Source organism: Suncus etruscus, chromosome 8 (assembly GCF_024139225.1).
Source record: "Suncus etruscus isolate mSunEtr1 chromosome 8, mSunEtr1.pri.cur, whole genome shotgun sequence".
NCBI lineage: Eukaryota > Metazoa > Chordata > Mammalia > Eulipotyphla > Soricidae > Suncus > Suncus etruscus.
Genome location: NC_064855.1, coordinates 64,242,644 through 64,261,018, shown reverse-complemented (window position 1 = coordinate 64,261,018; position 18,375 = coordinate 64,242,644). Strand labels below are relative to the sequence as shown.

At 38.8% G+C, this 18,375-nt stretch overlaps 1 non-coding gene across 1 annotated transcript; it reads left to right on the top strand.

The window, feature by feature from the left end:
• Window positions 1-423: 423 nt before the first annotated feature.
• Window positions 424-614, top strand: LOC126016808 (U2 spliceosomal RNA). The gene has a single exon (XR_007498521.1). It is a non-coding gene; the product is annotated as a U2 spliceosomal RNA (small nuclear RNA).
• The last annotated feature ends 17,761 nt before the right edge of the window (window positions 615-18,375 follow it).

The following is an 18,375-nucleotide window of genomic DNA, read 5'->3' as shown; positions in this document are numbered from 1 at the left end:
ATGCTTCTTGTTGCTATGTAACAAGTTCCTCCTGGTGAATTTGTCTATGTCTTGGTGCTGCATTGGGGGGGGGGGGTTTGGGTCACACCCAGCAGCGCTCAGGGGTCACTCCTGGCTCTACGCTCAGAAATCACTGCTGGCAGGCTTGGGGGACCATATGGAATGCTGGAATTCAAACCACCATCCTTCTGCATGCAAGGCAAACACCCAACCTCCATGCTATCCCTCCGGCTCCTTGGTGCTGCATTTTTGTAGCATATTTATTTGTCAGGGATTAAGGTCCATTTCTGAGTAGATTAATCCAGATTTGGGTGTAGATTTGCTGTGATCATGGGAGGAGGTATCACCAGTATTTTCTAGTCAACTATCTTGGCCCTGTTCCTGAAAGTATTGGTTTTTTTCCTAATTAAAATCCATCTATATATTGCTTCTTGGCCTTTTGGCTAAGATCAAGTGTAGTATCTATTCTTATCAGTTTAATATCTGATACATCGTCTATCCAACAACAATATATTAAATGGATTTTTGGCACTAGGAACTGGAATAGGAGCTTGCTCCGTCCATTCCATGCATCGACTTGGTATTGCAGTATCTGCAGGAACAGTGCACCAAAAAAATAAAATTCATCTATAGAGAGGTAGGAAGAGACAAAATTCAAAATTAAAATTAATGCAAATTGAAACAACAATGAGGCACTAATTTTTGTCTCTTAGAATGGCCACTATCCAAAAATATTGAAAACAACAAAGGCTAGTAAAAATATGGAATGACAAGCACTCTTTATCATTGATGGCAAGAACATACATTGATTTAGTCACTTTGGAAAATATTTTGGCAGTTTCTTATACCACTTATTCTTCAATATGGCTCTTTGGTATTTACCTGAAGAAGCAAGCATATGACCACACAAAAATCTGTACATGAATATTTGTAATAGTAGCTTTATTCATAATTTCTAAACATGAAGCAACTGAGCTCTTCAGTAGGTGACTAGATCAATAAACTGCAGCACTCCTAGACAACAGTTGCCTGCTGATAAAGAAATGAGCTACCAGGTCATGAAAAGAAAGGAGAGAATTTTAGTGAATCTTACTAAGTGAAAGAAGCCAGTCTACAAAGTGGCTGATTCCAACAATGTGACATTCTGAAAAGGAAAAACTATGAAGATGGTAAAATAATTAATGTTTGTCAAGATCTGTAATAAGATATTCAATTCTCAAAATTTTAACTTGGACCTGAGCAGGTAGGTTTCCTCAGAACTCAAGCCAAAGATTTAGAAACACAAGGTAACTTTAAGCATACAATTTAATTGGCAATGAAAGGAAGGAGGGATTCGAACAGTAATCAAGGCTGCAAGCTCAGGAGGCAGTTGTATGTGGTAGGATTGGTGGTTTGGACCAGAGAATTCCTTCCTTGCTTATCCATTCATAAAGAATGGAGGTCTATTATGCAGAGCAAAAAGTATTCATTGGTGTGGTCAAGATGTGGAGATCTCAGCACCACAGAGGTGTACACTTAACAATATCTCAATTTGTCTAAATTATCAAGATTACTTTTTCCTTTTAATTTAGGTGGGATTTCTCAGCATAGCCAGTATTTTTTCTTTTAAAATCTGTTTTTTTCATTTCCATTATTTGTTATCAGTGTTCTTGAAAACTTTGAATTCTTTTTAAATTAATAACATTTTTTGGCCATACCCAGTGATGCTCAGGGATTACTCCTGGCTATGTGTTCAGAAATCACTCCTGGGTTGGGGGGGCCATATGGGATGACGGGGAAGATTGAATTGCAGTCCATCCTAAGTCAGCCACTTACCACTGTGCCACCGCTCCGGCTCCTTAAATTAATAACGTTAAATTAAGTAACAATACCTTGATCAATCGAGATAACTACTGTATCGCTACATGTAATAATATTCAAGTGAAGGGGAGGGTGAAGGAGAAGAGAGAAAATTTTAGGTCTGTGAAAAGCTCTGTATCTCACTCTAATGATGGATGTTTCATTATGCATTATACATTTTGTCCAAAACCATAAAATGTATGTTAACAAGAATAAACCTAAAGGTAAACTATGGATTGAGGTATTCTATGTGTTAATGTAAGTTCATGGTCTATTATAAAAGTATCACTCTGGGGCTAGAGAGATAGCATGGAGATAAGGCATTTGCCTTTCATGCAGAAGGATGGTGGTTCGAATCCCAGCATCCCAAATGGTCCCCCGTGCTGCCAGGGGTGATTTCTGAGCATGGAGCCAGGAGTAACCTCTGAGCACTGCCAGGTGTGACCCAAAAACCAAAAAAAAAAAAAAATGTACCACTCTGGTGGAGGATTTTATTAAGGGGGGTACCTAAGCCTGAGTGGGAGCAGGGGATACATGGAAAATTTCTATGCAAACCTAAAACAGCTTTAAAAATACATTATCTTTTAGATTGGAGCTATAGTTAGCAGATAAAGTGCCTGCCTTGCACATACTGACCCAGGTTTGATCCTGACATCCCATCTGTTTCCAAAGACCTGCTGGGAGTGATTCCTGAGAACAGAACCAGGAGTATATCCTGAGCAAGCCAGATGTACCCCCAAACAGAAACAAAACCAAAATGTATTTATTTATTTATTGGTTTTTGGGCCACACCCGGCGCTGCTCAGGGATTACTCCTGGCTGCCTGCTCAGAAATAGCTCCTGGCAGGCACGGGGGACCAACCACCTTAGGTCCTGGATCGGCTGCTTGCAAGGCAAACGCCGCTATGCTATCTCTCCGGGCCCCAAAATTTATTTTCTAAATAGCTTCTCAAAAACGTGTGTGTGTGTGTGTGTGTGTGTCTGTGTGTGTGTCTGTGTGTGTGTCTGTGTGTGTCTGTATCTGTGTGTATGTGTTTGGAATTTACCAGGCAATGCTCAGGGGTTATTACTGGCTCTGCTATCAGAAATTACTCCTGGCAGGCTCAGGAAACTATAGAGTGCTAGAAATCCAACACAGATCGGCTTTGTGCAAGGCAAATGCCCTAACCATTGTGCTATCACTCTAGTCCTCAAAAAATTGGGGAGGGGGTCTTTGGGTTTTACCCAGCGGCCCTCAGGGGTTACTCCTGGCTCTGCACTCAGAAATCGCTCCTAGCAGGCTCAGGGGGGACCATATGGGATGCTGGGGATCGATCCCAGTAAGTCACTGTTGTCTGTGTGCAAGGCAAATGCCCTATCCGCTGTGCTATAGCTCTGGTCCCTCAAAAAGATTTTTTAAGAAAAGCTCGAACATATCTCCTGGGTATAATCTGTAAAGTTGTGTTACTAAAATGTTAGGTTTTAACATTTGATGAGACATCAAAGAACAGGTAATCCTGGCTATTTTCAAAGCTTAAATAAAGAGATTAGGGATCAGAACTGTGGCACAAGTGGTAGGGCATTTGCCTTGCATGCACTAACCTAGGATGGGCTGCAGTTTTATCCCCCAGCGTCCCATATGGTCCCCTAAGCCAGAATCAATTTCTGAGTGCATAGCTAGGAGTAACCCCTGAGCATCACCGAATGTGGGCTCCCCCTAAAAACAAAACAAAACAAACAAACAAAAAAAAAACAGGAAAAAAAAGAGAGAGATTAGATAGAATATATTTGTTTTACAAGAGGTGTCACCAGTCTAGATGATACTGCCAAAAAGCTAGACCTTTATTTTAGTAAACAATAAGTTTTTAAAACTGTCATTATTTATATATTTATTTGGGGGTTTTAAGTCACATCAGAGGTATTCGGGGATCACTCCTGGCTCAGCACTCATGGACCACTCTTGCAGAGCACAGAGGAACTACACATGGTACAGAGGATCAAATCTAACCAGCTGTTTTCAAAGAAAGCACCCTATCTGCTCTACTATAGGTTGCTCTACCTCAACAATAGGTTTTTTTTTTTTGAGCAAGTTATAGTTATTCCCACTGTGTGTGTAGTCATTTAGAAAAATAGAATACTTCACCACACTTCATGCATCTTAACATCTTCTACCATATTTCACTATGCTACACACCCCAGCACATTCTACCACACCTCAACATATCCCATCATATCTTGCCACATATTCCATGACACACCTCAGCAACTGCCGCCACACCTCAATATATCACATGCTATCTCATAACGCCTCCCTACATACCTCAACACAGACCTCACTATTCTTCACCTCATCTCAAGTATCTCCTCTAACCTCACCATATGCCTCACCATAGAACATAATGCCTCACCTTCCCACCACACCACACGTCATCTCATACCATTGCTCACCACACCTTCCCACACCATCAGGAGAAGACAGCCTGAACGCTAAGTGTTGGAAGAGTAAATTCAGTAGTAGATAAGCTGAGGAGCAAGCTGGCAGGAAGGGAATTGATAATAATTTAAGACTAATAACACCAATAATTATTACTAGTAATAATATCACAGTAAATAGCAGTCAACTATGGACATTTGTCTAATTTTGCCATTGTAGGAAAGATGTAGCCTTTTGATAAATTCTGCCTTTTGATTCATAAAACAAGGAAAAAATAAAGAGAATTTGTAAAACTCCAGATCATATTTTTTTTACCAGTCATGAATGCCTTGTTCTGTAAGAATAGGGTTAATGCAAGTAGTTAATGATTTTAACAATATCAATATAAAAATGGTAGTGGAAGGGGCAGAGAGATAGTGTAGAGGGCAAGGTACTTGTCTTACCACAGCTGACCATGGTTTTATATCTGGCACTGCAGATGTTTCCCCAGAACACTGTCAAGTGTGGCCAAGAAACCAATAGCCAAACAAAAGGCTTAAGAAAGAGGCTGGAGGGCCCAGAGAGATAGCACAGCGGCGTTTGCCTTGCAAGCAGCTGATCCAGGACCAAAGATGGTTGATTCGAATCCCGGTGTCCCATATGGTCCCCCGTGCCTGCCAGGAGCTATTTCTGAGCAGACAGCCAGGAGTAACCCCTGAGCACTGCCAGGTGTGACCCCCCCAAAAAAAACCCAAAAAAGAAAGAAAGAAAGAAAGAAAGAAAGAAAGAAAGAAAGAAAGAAAGAAAGAAAGAAAGAAAGAAAGAAAGAAAGAAGAAAGAAAGAAAGAAAGAAAGAAAGAAAGAAAGAAAGAAAGAAAAAAAAGAAAGAAAGAGAAGAAAGGAAGAAAGAGAAAGAAAGAAAGAAAGAAAGAAAGAAAGAAAGAAAGAAAGAAAGAAAAGAAAGAAAGAAAGAAAGAAGAAACAAAGAAAGGAAAGAAAGAAAGAAAGAAAGAAAGAGAAAGAAAGAAAAAGAAAGAAAGAAAGAAAGAGAGAAGAGAAAGAAAGACAGAAAGAGAGAGAAAGAAAGAAACAAAGAAAGAAAGAAAGAAAGAAAGAAAGAAAGAAAGAAAAGAAAGAAGAGAAGAAAAGAAAGAAAGAGAGAAGATAAGAAAGAAATATGAAAGAAAGAAGAATGAGAAGAAAGAAAGAAAGAAAGAAGAAAGAGAAGAAAGAAAGAAAGAAGAAAATAGAAAGAAAGAAAGAAGAAAGAAAGAAAGAAAGAAAGAAAGAAAGAAAGAAAGAAGAAAAGAAAGAAAGAGGCTGGAGAGATAGCTTGGCAGTAGGGCATTTGCCTTCACGCAGCCAATCCAGGACAATGGTGGTTCGAATCCCGGCATCTCATATGGTCCCCCATGCCTACCAGGAGCAATTTCTGAGCACAGAGCCAGGAGAAACCCCTGAGCACTGCTGGATGTGACCCCAAAAACAATAACAAAAAAGGAGGTGCAAGAAAATTTCCTGACAGTCTCCCCTACAATTTCTCACATTAGCTTGGTGATGGAACCTTCCCATCTGTTCACCTGATTCCTCCTATTCAATAACAAGACTCTTGTTGACAAAGTCCCAATTTATATTGGGCTCAAAAAAGGCATTATGTGGAGCAAACTGCTAATACCCTATCAGAAATGCAATACCTTTTATTACTGTTTAATACTTTTAATACTGTTTATTTCTAAAATTAATTATAATGATAACTGTGGCTTTTTTCCACTCCAGTCCTCCCTCTTCTTAAATAGTTATTTTATTGATAACATTGTGATTTACAAAGTCCTTCATATAACCACCACCCTCCCCCCCCCCCCCAGCTTGCCAGTATAACTGGCCTATTTATAGTTTAGATGGTTAGAGTCTGGATCTCTTGATTCCATTTTGTTGACTTTCATAAGAGTGACTTCAAAGAATCATGTATATACTTATTCTTCCCACCTCACCCTCAATTTCAAAATTAACTTGAAGTGGGTAAGATGTTCTAGCATATGAAATATGTCATAATCTTAATATTAGAAAATTATTTTGCACTTTGATTGGATACAGAATTGGAGGAACAAAGAAATTAGGGCTGTTAATATGAAAGAACATGAAGTAAGCCTAAAGACACAACTTTCATGAAAGGTTCCGCTGTTGTCCTAATTAATTGCACAGAAGCCAAAAAGGGGAAAACCTGTTAACATCTAAGTAAACTTGATATCCTTTTTCATTTGTATCACCAAGGGGTGCAAACTGAATAAATCAATAACCCTCAAGCACACACTTAAAAAAACCACTAAACTTATGATCTCACTAATAGTTTTTTCTATTCATTAAAAAATAGGATGAGGGCCCGGAGAGATAGCACAGCGGCGTTTGCATTGCAAGCAGCCAATCCAGGACCAAAGGTGGTTGGTTTGAATCCCGGTATCCCATGTGGTCCCCCGTGCCTGCCAGGAGCTATTTCTGAGTAGACAGCCAGGAGTAACCCCTGAGCACTGCCGGGTGTGGCCCAAACCCCCCCCCAAAAAAAAAGATGAAAGAAACTAGTCAGACTTAAAGTAGGATGAAAATTTAAAATATGAAGGATAGGACATTGAAATCTAAATCTTGTATGCCACTTATTGAAAAGCAGGTTTGTGTTGGATGGCTCTGGTATTCTCATTACTTCTGGAAGATCATTTTGCCAAAGTTCTGTTTTATGTGCTTATAGTCCAAGGTCCATGTGCACAAAATAATTGTGATCCAAGAAGAGGTATTAACTAGCTTTAACTCATGCGCCAAACAAGAAGTGACCTCAAGAATAATGGTGCCAGCAAAAGAATTCAAACATCACAAATAGCATAGAGAATTGTGATGAAAGGCTTTTTGTGTTGCTAAAGTACCCCCTTGGCAGGCCCAGATGCAGCTGTTAACATTTGGAGAATAATCTAAAGGGGCAGATGTGCCAAAGTGTGGAGGTGCCCTCCTTCCAAGCCAGGGGCAAGATAACCTGTATTAGTTACAGGCAGTAAGAGTGACCTCAGAAGCCTTCATAAGGGATTCAACTCAGATGTGGATTTGTGGGACAAAGCAAGAGCCTGGCTCTTCCAACTGCATTACAATTTTTCCAAATTCCAGGAAGCTTCACATATATTATATATGGAAACAGGTGTGATAGCTCAATAGGCTGGATTGCATGTTTTTCATGCAGGATGCCCCACTGCTGCATTGTAACACACCCCCCCAGTGACACCAGAAACATTTTTTTTTGTTTCTGGGTCACACTGGCAGCGCTCAGGGGATTACTCCTGGCTCTGTGCTCAGAAATCGCTCCTGGCAGGCTCAGGGGACCATATGGGATACCAGGAATCGAACCAGGTCCGTCCTGGGTTGGCCGCATGCAAGGCAAATGCCCTACCACTGTGCTATCTCTCTGGCCCCAGAAACAATTCTTAAACACTGTGTTTGATGAAGCCTCTCAACACTTTTAAGTATGACTTCCAAATTATAAAAATATACAAAATATACATGTATATGGACACAATAAATCAAATCTCAAGATAATTCTCTTATAAGTGTTTTCTTTATGAAGAGTTGAAAGCGTAATTATGATATATGAAAAGGTGGGGCCTAAACTTCAGCATACCATCTCAACATCATGAACTAGAGAGTTTATGCTAGATTAGAATTCTATAACCAGTAGGATGCCAGACCTGAAATATCTTTTCCAGTATATGTTCTAACAGCACCAAGATAAGGCATACATCACTCATTCCACTTCCCAAACCACCACACACAATGAAGTCAACAAATGCATTTTCTTTCCTTCTCTTAAGACAATGTATCAATTGAGTGATATTTGAGTGGCCATTACTCTAGTACACAACTCTCTTCTTTTGCCAGGGATATATTCACAGAAAAACAACAATATATGGGAAGACAGTTGATAGGGCTGGAACACTAATTTCAATCCCTAGCACTATATGTCCCCTCTAGTACCACCACCAGGAGGTTCTGGAAAACCCTGGGCACCACTGGAGAGGCCCTAAAAACCAAATCAAAACAAAGACAAAACTTCATATTAGCTATTATGTCACAAAGAATCCATGTGATCCTCTTGTCTGCAAGTTATGATGGTGTTATGGAGATGTAGATGGGTAGAGTATATTCGTATCTGTGCTAGCTGCCTCCTTCCTCCCTCCCCCCAAAAAATGTTTAAAAATAAGTAAGAAACATTATGAAGAATTTTGCTAGGTTATTGCATTGTTTAATTGGCTTCAACTACTCAGGAAACCTAGATCCTGGCTCAAACATAGTACCTCTGTTGCCCAGATATAGACACACACATGCACAAATCACAAAATACTAGATACATTTATTATTAATTTTGAACTTTATAATGTGATTTATGGAAAAGAAACTTACTTTCTGGAATTAAAGATAAACTGTATAAAAAGCAATATGCAACTTACTTTTTCTTTTCTTCCCTATAACAAATTAAAATTTTCTTCTGTCATTTATTAGCTACTTACAATGAAATCTCTTAGAATAGGTTGGTTTTAATCTTCTTTGCCCTTTTAACAAAATGTTTTTAAAGTTTTACTTTCCAAACCTCAAATATTTGTGAATACGTTTTTTGAGGATGCAGAGGGGCAGAAGGAATTTTAATCAGTAGTACTGTCAGATGCTTCAAGCTGTGTTAGGAACCAATCATGGGTCTCTATGGCTCATTTCTCTGTATACTGTAGTCCTGGGGAATCTTCTTATATCCATTTTCACTGTAATCTGGTTTTTATTCTGTATACCCCTTCGAATCTGTTACCTCAGTCTGTCTTTTGCCTCAATTTCGTTACTACCTAAAGTCAACGGTTTTATTTTCTCATTTCTAGAATCCACTAATAAGGAATATACACCTATACCCAGTTTTAAATTTCAGTACCCCAACCCAAGTGGATTCTTCACTTGCAAGTAAGGTAATCTTTCTTAATTTAAAAAACTGTATTTATTATTATAATACTTTAAATAACATGGCTATAATAGTGTGAATGTTTTTCCCCCATTGAAACTATTTAAATACCATGATTAACGAAGTTACTTGTCAATTCAGGCATTCAATATTTCACCACCAATCCCATCACCAGTATGACCTTCCCTCCACTAATGTCCCAAGTTACCCACTCCCCTTGACATGCCCCCCATAGCAGGCACAAAATAATTTACTTTATATTTCTGTTACAACATATATCTCATAATGGTGACACTGAAGTTATTGTTTGAGGATTTGCTGAACTGTTAGGTGCTAGTTGAGTTTTCTGTGTTATTGCTTTTGCTAATTGAACTTAGTGGATTTCTATACAATTTTTCAATCTAATCTTTTGTTCCTACTGGGCTATCAGTAGGGACAGGAGATATTTCCTGGCCATCTGCTACACAGCTATATCATTAGGATATAGCTAAAAGCACCACATTGTCTTGGGACTAATAGGTTTGCTGCTGCTGCAGCTTCTCTATGAAATGGGTCACAGGTTGGACTGAAGCAGGTGTGAGTAGATAGAACTCTAACATGGCAAAGACTAGGCCTGTCCTATCCCAAGAAGGCTCCAGAGAACTTGACCCTAAGACCGAGACTGCAAGGTCAGGGCCTAAAATGCTGGCTTTTCTTTGTGTTAAAGTATATAGTTTTGATATACCAAATTACTGCAAACCCACCGCCATCACCAAAGTGTTCACAACTATTCCTATGTCATCTCTGGTTTGGCATTTTCATAGTACAACCCCCCCCACATGTACAAACATAGACAATGATTCATAATCTTGAGTTCTGTATTCTAATGCCAAGGGTTGGTCATGATTTTTTTTAGTAGAAAGTGATCACATAGCTCATGCATGGTGTTCTAGTCTGGGGAGTTATCTATACTACTGAATCTTAGTCAACACTAAGGAATAGGTTTTCAAGAACCATATTAATGAGTGTTAAGGGTTTCATCCCATCCAATCCAAAGAACCTCTATTGTGCTGAACAATGTGTCATGCTTAGTAGTAGAAGTAGCTCTCCTTTCACTCAGTTAAAACTTTCCAGTGTCTCCAGTACTTCCTACTCCCTGCAGCCATTTTTTTCTCAGTTCTTTTTTTTTTTTTTCAGTTATTGTAGTTGACTTTTTCAGGACGAAAAGTGTTTTATCCTTAAAGACTACCGTGCATATATCTAACTATCAGCCCCAATAGCCCTAATACCTGACTAATAATCCACTATTTCATATTTATACTGGGAGATGTTTAATTCATCCCAGTCCACTTTTAGCCATATATTAGCCCCTATCTATAGAATGTCATTTAAGTATTTAAAGAGAATGCACATTTTTCCATCTATCTTGTGCATTTACCACAAAAGGTGGTAAATGTACACACAACTCCATATGTCACTTTATTCCATCAAATCTCTTGCTTCTATTTTTGTTTTTGTTTTTGTTTTTTTACATTTTGATGACACCTGGAGGTGCTTAGGGACTACCCCCTAACTCATTGCTCAGGGGTCACTCCTAGCAATATTTAAAAGATATTTAAGGCCAAGGATTTAATCCAGGCTCGCTTGCTTCTCCATCTGAGAATACACTCAACTCTTTGACCTATATCCCTAGTCACAATCCTTTGTTTTTATTTCTATTTCTTCCATTTTATTATGTGCTCAGTGTTGAGTACCAAAAATTTCATGATTATTCTGCAGTTTTGCACACCATTGATCTTGCTGTCCAGTCTGTATTCTGTTGAAGATCCTTTGCTGTATCCAGTTCTTGTTTTCCATCTACCTAGAACCCACTTTCTTGAATTGGATTGCAAAACTGTTTGTGCTTCACCTCTGACCTCTCTCAGGACTGTACACTCTCCTGAAAGCATTAGAAAGAAAACCATTTTCCCCACTAGTGATAAGGATCAAACACAGGGTCTTACATACATGAGATATGCATTCTACAGCTGAAACACATACCTGGTAGTTTATATATTTCATGCTCTTGTTAGACTAAAGTACTTATTTATTTTGCATATGCAATTTTCTCATGCTGCTCTCCTAAGCAGCAATCTGAGTATCTGCAAAGTTTTTCCAATTTTCCTCTTCTTTGACTTATATTTCTATTGTTCATTCTGAGCTATCTCTGTGCCTTGAAATTACCTCAATTGATTCACATACTATATAGAAAGTTTTTGTTTGTTTGTTTGTTTTGTTTTTGGGTTACACCTGGCAGCTCTCAGGGGTCACTCCTGGCTCTACACTCAGAAATTGCTCCTGGCAGCTCAGAGGATCATATGGGATGCCGGGATTCGAACCAATGTCCTTCTGCATGCAAGGCAATGCCTTACCTCCATGCTATCTCTCTGGCCCAGAAAGTATTTTCTTATATGTCTGCTCCCTTTTATATGTATTTAGATTTCTTGACAGAGTGCCCAACTTTTACCAAAGTGCTAAGAATATGACATATTCTCATTCACTTAATCACTCTTTAGAAAAATATTAATTGGGGATCTAATATATTCCTAATCTTATGGAGCATAAAGGCATATGGATAAGAAATAACCCTTTGTTTTAAAACACAAATTGTATTACAACTGGATTTGATTGAATTTCTTTTCATTCTGTGAAAAAATAATCTTTATTTTTGAGTTTTCTTTCTTAATTCTGTGCTTCAGTCCAGTTTTTGTATTGAATACCAAAAGTATAAGCATCATGAGATTGAGTATTAACTCTAAGAAAGGAAAGGGATAGCTGATTCCCACTGGCAATTCACAGAGGCCTTGGTGTGAGACTCTCATCATATTTTTAATTGTGCAGATAGCTGTGTTGCAGGTAATTTTATATCATTTATGACCAAGCAAATGTTCTCTATGTCCCACAAATGACTGGGCTACTGGGCAGGAATATGCTAGATAGAGAACAGGGAGCATTTAAGCAGACACTTGGGGAATTAAGATTCTAGGGAGAGAAATGTGCATATGTGTTTGGGAAAAAACTCCAGAAATATGCTGTGATTATTCTGAGGTGAATAAGGTATATATCAATTATCTATGTGAACAAAGTTTACATCTAGGTGAACAAAGTTCAGAAATATACAATGGCAAAAGAGTGAGTTTGGGGAAGAGTTGCAGTGGCTTAAGAATCTGCTCAAGAATTTTAAGGGTTGAATCTGTTACTGCTTTTTGTTTTGTTGAGCAAAAGCATATTACTACTTAAAAAGTCACCAGGATGATCCAGATAGGTTATGGGTTAGGGCACATGCATGCAGTAAAACTCTGGTTCAGACGCAAGCAGCACATGTTCCTCAAACTTTATTGGGTGTGGCCTTAGAGGGTCTTGAGCACTCCTCAGGTGAAGGCTAATCCCACAATTCAGGGGCTGAGAAGAACTATATCCTGCATCAAAAGTGAGTTCTTATTGCTGGTAATCTCAGTGTAAATGCCATCTAAAAAAATGCTGCCATTTAAAATAAATTTCTGAAGCAATCTCTTTTGGTTGTATTTTTGGAGGTCCAGACTGGCAGTGCTCAGGGCTTACTCCTAGATCGGTGCTCAAGGGTCACAGTGCTTAGGGGACCATTTGGGGTATCAGGGATTGAACCAAAATTGACTGCATGGAAGGCTGTTGCCCTACCCACTGTACTATCACTCCAGCCCCTGACAGTCTTGATAATACTGATTTTTAGTGATGATATGAATGACATTACAAGAAATTCATGATTCAATGGACTTTTAGAATTGTAGCAATTTGGGTTACTTGCATATTTATGTTATAATAAATAGCAGCTGTCAAAGATCATCTAGATTTTTGCTTCTTTTTATTTTTGGTTTTTGGGTCACAGCCAGTTGTGGTCAGGGGCTACTCCTGGCTCTATGCTCACAAATCACCCCCAGAAGGCTCGGAGAACCATATGGGGTGCCAGGATTCGAACTACCATCCTTTTGCATGCAAGGCAAACGCCCTTACCACTGTGCTATCTCTCCGGCTCCAGGTTTTTGCTTCTGAGGATAAATTCTCCAATGACTAGGATTGCTAAGTGAAAGAGACCCTTGCAATGTGGCCTTTTCTAGAACTTAAAATTTAAAATATTATGGGTATAAATGTTTATGTATTTGTAAAAACAGGGTGTCTCAAGTACTGGTTTGTAGGCTAAGTTCACTCCAACATAAAGAATCTTAAAAATAGCTGTTGAGGGCCCGGAGAGATAGCACAGCAGCGTTTGCCTTGCAAGCAGCTGATCCAGGACCAAAGGTGGTTGGTTCGAATCCCGGTGTCCCATATGGTCCCCCGTGCCTGCCAGGAGCTATTTCTGAGCAGACAGCCAGGAGTAACCCCTGAGCAACGCCGGGTGTGGCCCAAAAACCAAAAAAAAAAAAAAAAAAAAAAAAAAAAAGCTGTTGAACGGGGCCGGAGAGATAGCATAAAGGTAGAGCGTTTGCCTTGCATGCAGAAGGATGGTGGTTCGAATCCCAGCATCTCATATGGTCCCCCAAACCTGCCAGGAACGATTTCTGAGCGTGGAGCCAGGAGTAACCCCTGAGCGCTGGCGGGTGTGACTCAAAAACCAAAATAGAAAAGGAAGAAAGGAAGGAAGGAAGGAAGGAAGGAAGGAAGGAAGGAAGGAAGGAAGGAAGGAAGGAAGCAAGGAAGGAAGGAAGGAAGGAAGGAAGGAGGGAGGGAGGGAGGGGGAGGGAGGGAGGGGGAGGGAGGGAGGGAGGGAGGGAGGGAGAGGAGAGAGAAGAGAGAGAAAGAAGAGAGAAGAAAGAAAGAAGAGAGAGAGAGAGAAAGAAAGAAGAGAGAGAGAAAGAAAGAGAGAAAGAAAGAAAGAAAGAGAGAGAGAAAGAAAGAAAGAAGAAGAAAGAAAGAAAGAAAGAAAGAAAGAAAGAAAGAAAGAAAGAAGGAAAGAAAGAAAGAAAGAAAGAAAGAAAGAAAGAAAGAAAGAAAGAGAGAGAGAGAGAGAGAGAGAGAAAGAAAGAAAGAAAGAAAGAAAGAAAGAAAGAAAGAAAGAAAGAAAGAGAAAGAAAGAAAGAAAGAAAAAGAAGAAAGAAAGAAAAAGAAATAGCTGTTGAGACAGATATAACTTTCAACCAAGTTTTCATCAATAGTTATACATCAAAGAAATGGAAATGGTATAGTTTTGATAGGAATTTTGGTGTATTCTCAACTTTTGTCTTGATTAAGGTAGGGTATAATATACACATGTTCGCAAACTTTATTTTCCCCACTATAGATCAATATATTCCTCATGTTTTTGTTTGCTTGCTTGCTTGGTTTTGGGCCACCTGGCAGTGCTCAGTGGTTACTCCTGGCTCTGCGCTCAGAAACCGCCACTGGCAGGCCCTGGGGACCATATGGGATTCTGAGAATTGAACCTGGGTCCTCCCCAGGTTGGCTGTGTGCAAGGCAAAAGCCCTATTGCTGTAATCTCTCTCCGGCCCCCTCATGGTTATTTTTAAAAAGGGAGATGGCTATCTGATTTTGTCATTTGGAATCCCAAATCAAATTATATTTCTTGTTTATAAAAGATTGTCAAATATTTGTTAAATAAATGAATGTTTAATTGCTCTGCTTATTGCCTGTTTTTAATATTCAATACTTAACTCTGACAAACGTAATAAGAAAGTGCAATATCTTCAGCTTTATAAATCAAATTAAAGATAATGAAAGTATAAAAATATCCCACTAAAGACTAAAAAATCAATAATATAGTCCAAATCAGCTTATTAGGTATAATTACCTACTCTTCATGACTTTATTGAATTATTCAGAAATGTAATAGTTAATATAGCATAGTGTTGGTTTGACAGTAGTCAATTGATAAAAATTTAGATATTTTTCAGTGCTTTTCCCCCTACTTTAGTATGTTTCTACAATCCACTGTGTTATGTCACTAGCATTTATTTTCTACAGAGTTCAGACTTTAAGTTGAAAAGTAGGCTTTAGCTGTCATTTTGGGGGAACTTTTTTATTCTATCATCTTATGGATTTGAGTAATAAAAATCCATTATAAAATAAATATCCTTTAAAATATGCCTGTCTAATCATGTCATAAGTTATGAAACTAGAACTTTATGAACTTTAGAGTCATAAATGCATTTTTATTTATAAAAAAAAAGTAGATAGCAAAGTATTAACCTCCCCTCATAAAAATCTAAAATGTGAGGCCAGATCAATACCACAGCCAGTAGAGTGGTTGCCTTGTATGTGGTTGACCCTGATTTAATGCCTGCCATCCCAGATAGTCCCCAGAGCCTGCCAGGAGTGATTTCTGAGCACAGAGCCAGGAGAAACCTGTGAGTACTGCTGAGTGTGGTCTAAAAGTAAAAAAACAGACAACGATATTGGAGAAATTTTATGGAAACCCATGTGGGTAGAAAAGAGTGAGAAGAAAGAATAGTAGTAGAGATCATATTTTGAAAGGAAATACAGTGGAGAAAGGAAATAGATCTTATAAAATCTTGAAGGCCATTGTGAAGACTTTTTTTAGGAATTAAATAGGAAGACACTGGAGAGTGTGATATGGTAACTGACTGGATCTTAGTTGTAATCTTATAGTTACATTTTGTTTTAGACTGTTGGGACATGATAAAAATCCTGTTTGGAAAACGTGCTAGTTTAAAGCAAGATTGTAGTGGGTGGGTGGGTGATGGAAAGTGGTCTGATTCAGGACCACTTTCTCAACCACTTCCCAGAGATTCTGGTTTCATGATGAATAAAATAAAAGAGAGAAACAAGAAACCTTGACAATGACATCTCTAGATGGAGGTATTACTGAATAAAATAATGACATTTATTGAGGGAGCAGATATGGAGGTAAATATTAGGAGTTTGGTTTTGAATTTTGTTGTGTTTGAGAAACTTATTAATTTTTAAAGGAGAAAAGTCAGGTTGTTAGTGGAGTCTGAATCTGGAGTTTGGTAGAGACATCTGCTGGAGAAAAAAAATTGGAGTCATCAACATACAATTGACATTTAAAGCTATGACACCAAATGAGATCATGAAAGGAGTGGTTGTAGAAAGAAAATACAAGCAGTCCAGCCTGCACCCCAGGGTATTTTGATGTAAAATGGCAAAGCATATGGGTCTGTTAGAGCATGCTCAATTTTATTGTATGCTTATGCTTGTGTTATACTTCCTTTATACTGTGATCTTCTTGGTGTAATATCAAGAAGGATTATATTCATTTTTTAAAGCTCTATCTTAGGTATAATTTACCTACCATAACACTGATTTGCTTTCAGTGACTTAGTTTTTATTCATTTTTGCATCTAAATGACAGGTATAGGGCAGGTATTTAAGATCTGTTTTAATACCTGTACTCTAATAGACTGTATTTAGAATGAATGCTGACTTTTTAAGTGAATCTGAAAAATGAATAAAGGCATGTGATTTTACATCAGTCATCATATGTCTTGATATTACATTAATAAATGCCAGAACCCAGGCCTATGTTCTGAGCCATTATTTCAACCCCTGGCACTACATGCCACAAATATCGAGGGTTTAGCCTGGGAAATTCCCTGTGCAATTCCAGGAGTAAGCACGTAGGGCACTTGCCTTGTAAGCAGCAGATCAGGGTTCAGACCCAGGCATTCCATGTGATCCCCTGAGCCATTGAAAGTGATCCCTGAGCACAGAACCAGGAGTAAGTCCTAAGCACTGCTGGGTGTGACCCAAAAACCTAGACAAAAAAGTACTGGTAAATAAAGGGGGGGGGGAGAAGAAAAAAAAGGAACTTTCCCAACAAAAAACCATTACAGTTCTAGAAGATTCCACTGGTCAACATTATTAGATATTTTAGAAAGGAATAACAGATATCCTCAGACTATTTTATATTTTAGAAAAGACAGAAAGAATAATTTCTTGGGGCCCAGAGAGATAGCACAGCAGCGTTTGCCTTGCAAGCAGCCGATCCAGGACCAAAGGTGGTTGGTTCGAATCCTGATCCAGGACCAAAGGTGGTTGGTTCGAATCCCAGTGTCCCATATGGTCCCCTGTGCCTGCCAGGAGCTATTTCTGAGCAGACAGCCAGGAGTAACCCCTGAGCACCGCCGGGTGTGGCCCGAAAAACCAAAAAAAAAAATTTCTTTTTTGATGCTCAGGGGTTACTCCTGGCTGTCTGCTCAGAAATTGCCCCTGGCTTGGGGGGACCATATGGGACATGGGGGATCAACGCGGTCCTTCCTAGGCTAGCACTTGCAAGGCAGACACCTTACCTCTAGTGCCACCTCGCCGGCCCCAGAAAGAATAATTTCTAACTCATTTTCTGAGAAAAATGAATCTGACAACAAAACCAAACATAAATGTTACAAAAAAAGAAAAGCTACAGTTCACTATCCTTTATGAGCATGAACTCAAAAGTCTTAACAAAATTTTAATAAATCAAATTTAGCAAGATGTAAAAATGATATCATATTATAATTGCTAAAAAATCTAAGGCTGGTTAAAACTTGAATATCAATCAGTGAAACTCACCATCTAAAGAGTGATTTTATTTTTCAGAATAAAATCTCTCAAAAAAAAACTTGGAATGGAAGGCAACTTTTGCAATACTTAAGGACATCTTTGAAACAAAGCAGAGCCAAATCTAATGTCTTCATTTGTAATGTCTTCTCCCTAAAACTCAAAAATACATCAATCTTGTCCATTCTAACCATATCTGTTCCAGACTGTACTAGAGTTCCTGGCAGGGGTGGCAGAAAGAGAAACAGAAACATTCAAACCAAAAATAAAGTGATGTTGAATTCATTCAGAAATGAAATGACTATTCATTTTTGCTTTTGAGTTTTGGCTTACACCTGGTTATGCATAGATGTTATTTCTGGCTCTGTGCTCAGAAATTACTACTGGCAGCCTAGGAGGACATATGGAATACTGGGAATCAAACCTGATCTGCTGCATGAAAGGCAAACACTCTACCTACTGTGCTATCACTAGGCCCTCTGTGGTTCTTAGTAATTTGTCTTTGTTTTTTTGGGGGGGTGGAGGCGTGGGGGGTGCTTAGAGCTTACTCCTGGCCCTGTGTCCAAAGGTCACTACTGGCAGTGCTCAGGGGACCAACAATGGTGCTGAAGACCTAATTAAGATCAGTCTCATGCAAGCCAAGTGCTTAACTCCTGAACTATTC